Source organism: Propithecus coquereli, unplaced genomic scaffold (genome assembly GCF_000956105.1).
Source record: "Propithecus coquereli isolate 6110/MARCELLA unplaced genomic scaffold, Pcoq_1.0 Scaffold111, whole genome shotgun sequence".
Lineage (NCBI taxonomy): Eukaryota > Metazoa > Chordata > Mammalia > Primates > Indriidae > Propithecus > Propithecus coquereli.
This window is the reverse complement of record NW_012135081.1, coordinates 5,433,912-5,439,172: the sequence shown is the minus strand read 5'-3', so window position 1 is coordinate 5,439,172 and position 5,261 is coordinate 5,433,912. Positions and strand designations below refer to the sequence as shown.

Sequence of the window (5,261 nt, the reverse complement as noted above, 5' to 3'; positions counted from 1 at the left end):
CGGGACCTGCAATTGCACATATTTGCAAACACCAGTTTACTTCACTGGGATTCCAAATTAGCAAGGGAACCCACAACAATTGCCTGGATTCCTAGAATAAAGCAAGTATCTCAATAAAGCAAGTCATACAAAGTTTTTTTTTTTAAAAGTATATATATATATACTTTTACAAGTGTAGAAGAATATACCTTTAAGTATAGGTATTAAAGAATAGAGATGAATCCTTCCAAGAATCTCAACTCTGCTGCTGCTGCTAATAGCTTTAAATATTACTTACAGCAGTGAGAAGCATTTCCACAGGTGGAGTATATAAATTCCTACCAACTTCAGTACCCAAAGTTGTTTCAAAGGTGTGTGATGTGTTTCTCTTCCATTCCCACTGCAGGCTTTCTCAGCCACCACAACAGCTCTGACAGCAGCAGATTTATTGAAGAGCCTAATTCCCACCTCTTCTTGCAGGAAGTTGCACTGCCCTCAACATCCAGCCCCTGCTCCTTTGCCCTCCAAACCCCTGAACTCAGTAAGAGAAAGGTAGCATGGTGCATGGGAAAGAAGACCAGACTGAGACACTTGAAGTCCACGTCTTGAAGCTGTCACAAACTGCATGCATGGAGAAAGGCCTTAGGCACGTCACTACATTTCTTGCACATTGTTTTTTCTCTACGATGTGAGTATTAGAGTATGTGAAATGGACAGTAGTAAACTGAACAAAGACTTAATGTTCTCCCAGGCTTGGACATTGCTGAGGGGAGGATCTAAGGATGATCAAGTTTAGGGAACAAGGTTTGCCACTGGAATGCTCTCAAAGGGCACACACAAGCTAAGACAGGAAGAAGAAATCTCACCTTCTGTCTCTAAAACTATGATGCAACCTGCAGCGGGATTCCCTCCAAAACTCCCTCCATCCCTATGTGTTCCTAACTGAATTCCAGAAAATCATCTACGACATCTATTTTTCTAGAAGCCTCATGTGAGGGGATCTACTGGGAACCCTTAAATCCAGCTTCTCTCTCAACCCAAAATGTCCTCTTTTCATAGGAAAAGAGATGAATGGATTCACGGCCCCTCCTCTTGGCCATTACAAAAAATATACAATATTTCTGCTGGCAGAAAACAATACAAATAAAAATATTTTTTTAAATTAAGTCATGTTCTGAAAGGTAATTAACAATGATAGTCTACTTTGGAGGGAAAATGTTTTGTCAGCAAACGGGGCTTGAGCACATACAGTGCTCTGTTACGTAGTGTGTGGGTACAAAGCACCTTGGACATATTCCTCGCCCAACAAAATGTTAGTAGAATGAGAGAGGTAAGAGATACACATTTTCAGAAATTTATTACTCCCTAATAAATCATAAGACAACGAAGACCAGAAGATATGGATTTGAGAGAATTTGAGGGAAGTCATAACCATGAATATTAAAGAAAAAAATTATACCACACATGATGAGCAGATAGAACTTGATTTTATTCTGCTACTATTGCCAGCATTAGGGGAGGAGGCACAAACTAAGTCTGGATACCTAGCTAGGGAGAGACAAAGGGCTGAAGAGTTTATGCCTACCAATTGGCTTTTGACCCAAAGGAAAAATAAACTTTCCCCTACCTTCATGATAAAAGATAGCTCTACAAATTGGAGAGAGTCTCCTACCCCCACCCCAAGGTTCCTACTCTTCCCTTCCACAGAAACTGGGAGTTAGGGGCACTGTCTTCCTTGATGTTTACATTTCAAAGAGAAAGATCTCAGGTCCTAGAAAAAGACACCTTCAGGCTGTAAAACTGGAAAGAGACTAGGAGAAGATTTGCATCTCAAGAAACAGAGAAAGGGCTTAGAATAAATTTTCTAAAGTAGATGCTCTAAGGGATGCCAAGGGGTTTGGTCCAGCTGAGGGGAACTTTAAGGCCATCTTTCTTGGTCACGAGAGAGAATGGGAGGATCTGAGATTATTTCATCTAATGAACCTAAGAGACTAACAGCATATTTGATCCCATCTCCAAGAGGAATTGGGCTGGGGCTGCAGGAGTCAATCTCCACATCCAGCTTCACCAGAGCTATTTCTAAATACAGGCGTGGATAACTGGAAGGCATCTGGGGAGTATGTCTGTCGGTAGGTAGGGATCTCATTCTGGAGGCAGGGTACAAACACAATGACCTCCTCTGTCCCCTAGAGGCTTCCTTAGTATTCAATCTCTTAGACCACATGGTCCCTGAGGAGTGGCTGATGGACCTGCACAGGCAATACCAGGAAGGGGAGAGAAACAATGCACTCTGCCTCACTCTCCCCTGCCCCCCAACCCCCTATGAGGCAGATTCGGAAGAATTGAGATGTGAGTCAGAATCTTTTGCAGGTTCTATTATTAGCCTGGAGAACAAAGGCTTCCCTGCTCCTCTGTTGCCTAGCTCTCTCCAGGATCTGCCTGGGCTCCACCTCCTCCAGCCTCTCTTTGGCTACCAAGGAGGATCAGACTCCTCTGACAGCCTCCTCAGCCACGAATTACCCCCACGTAGGAGTGGGAATGTCAGAGCTCCAAAGGGAACCTGTTGGTCACAGCAGAACAGCTGCTAATTGTCCCCAGCCTAATCTGCATTCTCTCCTCTCTTGGTTGTGTGAGAGAGGAGCTGGTGGATGGCAAAGCTGCTGCACTGTTTTGGAAAAATGGATTAGATGCTTGAGAATTCAGTGGCTCCTTCAGTGGAGCACAGCACCGAAGTCTCAGTAATGCTCTGGATTGTGTGCTTGTTTACAAAGCGGTAAATTGAGGCTGTAAAGCAAGTTGCCACACCCCTGTGAGCTTAGCAGAACAGGGTCTACTATTTCCATTTCCAGCAGGAAAATTAAGGCCCAAAGTCACAGAATTATCACAACTCAAAAGGGCTAGCCTAGATGTCTAATTGTAATGAATAAAAGGCTCAGTCAGAGAGAGGAAAGGAATATGACCAAGACCAGCTAGAGCTTGGGTCCCTGGCCATGAGCTGGGTGCTCTTTTCTATTACATCCATTTTCTGTGTTGCCCAAGCTTTCCCCAGTTCCCCACTGCCCCCTCTCAGTGCGGATTTATCTCTGCCATGACTTCTCCCACCCCCAATTGCTGTCCTGCCTCACCTGAAAGCCCTGCATAAGGAAGGGAAGCCAATCTGGGAGATAAGATGCCCACAAGAAACAGGCTGGAGCTCATATGTGCTGTCCAGAAAACAAAGTGACAAGTGTACATATACAAATTGGAGTTCCTAAGTGAATTCTGAAGGAAGGTCAGGAAAAGCCAGGGTCATCACAGGGAGCTGGTTCCAAGGAAAGTAACATGGGTGGAGAAGGCTTTAGGAGATCGTTTTCTTCAGCTGCAGAAAGGCCTCTGGAGGCTGCTGGGTGGAAGAGGGCACTGGGGACTGCTGGAGTGGGGAGCGAGGATCAAAGATATTAAACTGGCTTGGAGAGAATATAAGCTGTTAAATTAAATAAGCAGGAGGCCATTAGCCTGAGGCTATCTCTGTACATTGAATTCCTTCCCGCAAAACTGCAACCTAGTTTAGGAGTACAGGCATACCTCAGAGATATTGCAGGTCTAGTTCCAGATCACTTGCAATAAAGCAAGTATCTCAATAAAGCAAGTCATACAAAGTTTTTGTTTCCCAGAGCATATTGTAGAGGTGAAGAGAAAACTATCTCTTTGCCCTATGAAGGTTTGCTGAAAATTAACTGGCAAAGGACAGGATAATTGGAGAAAAGGTATACACATTTATTAATGTGATCTGAAAATCATGCCCCTCCAGATAGTGGAGATCAAGAGAGAGTGCTTTCACTGGGTCACAAGTCAAATCTCAACAACATGAAACAAGACAAGGTGTTACTAAACCAAACTGGGGTCTACTCACCCAAGGCAGCAAAGCCAAACACTGAAGCTGAGAGTTGCAGCAGGAGGAAAAGACTTTATTTATTGCAGGACAAAAAGCAAGGATTGCAGGCAGCTCATGCTTAAGACCCAAACTCCCCAATGGCTTACCAGTCAGGCTTTTTAAAGGCAGGGGTACATTTGAGGCAGGCAAAACCGCAAATCAGTACATGGAGGTTACACATTGGCCTGGCCCAAAAAGGCAGGATATCCTGAAGTTGCGGGGGGTGAGGGGGCAGTGCACAGGTGGATTCAGAGATTCTGGGATTGCTGAAAGGAATGCTAAAATGGGTATGATGGCTCTTCTGGGAAATTTAGAACAAAAAATGGAGATTGGAGTCCAATCCTTCAGTTCCCTCAGAAAAGAAAAGAAATAACAAAGATCAAAGCAGAAATAAATGAAATCAATAAAAAAAAACTAGTACGGAATATTAATAAAACAAAAAGGTGGTTCTTTGAAAAAATAAAAAAAATTGAAAGCCTCTTGCTAGATTAATAAGAAGCAGAAAAGAAAGGACTCTAATAAGTTCTAACAGGAATGAAAAAGGAGAAATTACAACTGATACCACAGAAATACAAAATATCATCTATGAATACTATAAAAACCTTTACACAGGGCCGCAGCCGCCATCTTCCAGTAATTTGCCAAAATGACGAACACAAAGGGAAAGAGGAGAGGCACGCGATACATGTTCTCTGGGCCTTTTAGAAAACATGGAGTTGTTCCTTTGGCCAGATACATGCGAACCTACAAGAAAAGTGATATTGTGGACATCAAGGGAATGGGTACTGTTCAAAAAGGCATGCCCCACAAATGTTACCATGGCAAAACTGGAAGAGTCTATAATGTTACCCAGCATGCTGTTGGAATTGTTGTAAACAAACAAGTTAAGGGCAAGATTCTTGCCAAGAGGATTAATGTGCATATTGAACACATTAAGCACTCTAAGAGCAGAGATAGCTTCCTGAAACGTGTGAAGTAAAATGATCAGAAAAAGAAGGAGGCCAAAGAGAAAGGTACCTGGGTTCAGTTGAAGCACCAGCCTGCTCCACCCAGAGAAGCACACTTTGTGAGAACAAATGGAAAGGAGGCCGAGCTGCTGGAACCTATTCCCTATGAATTCATGGCGTAATAGGTGTCTCACACTTTGTGAGGAGCCTGAGGTACTGGGATGACCTGTTCCCTATGAATTCATGGTGTACTAGGCATAGCACACTTTGTGAGAAGCAAAGGACAGGACCTTGAGCTGCTGGAACCTATTCCCTGTGAATTCATGGCGTAGGAGACAAAACTAATAAAAGCCGCTGGACTCTAAAAAAAAAAAAAACCTTTATGCACATAAACTTGAAAATATGGAGGAAATGGACAAATT

The 5,261-nt window shown here is 43.3% G+C and overlaps 1 protein-coding gene and 1 pseudogene across 3 annotated transcripts in view; both read left to right on the top strand.

Moving 5' to 3' along the window:
* Nucleotides 1-673, top strand: part of TESPA1 (thymocyte expressed, positive selection associated 1) — a 27,461-nt gene extending 26,788 nt beyond the window's left edge. For both annotated transcript variants that reach the window (XM_012651008.1, XM_012651004.1), the window contains one exon: nt 386-673. The gene's annotated coding sequence lies outside the window, so the exon portion shown is untranslated. The remainder of the gene's footprint in view (nt 1-385) is intronic.
* Nucleotides 674-4,510: 3,837 nt separating this feature from the next.
* Nucleotides 4,511-5,021, top strand: LOC105815771 (annotated as a pseudogene). Its single transcript, XR_001137761.1, has one exon. The product of XR_001137761.1 is annotated as a 60S ribosomal protein L21 pseudogene (transcript).
* Nucleotides 5,022-5,261: the final 240 nt, after the last annotated feature.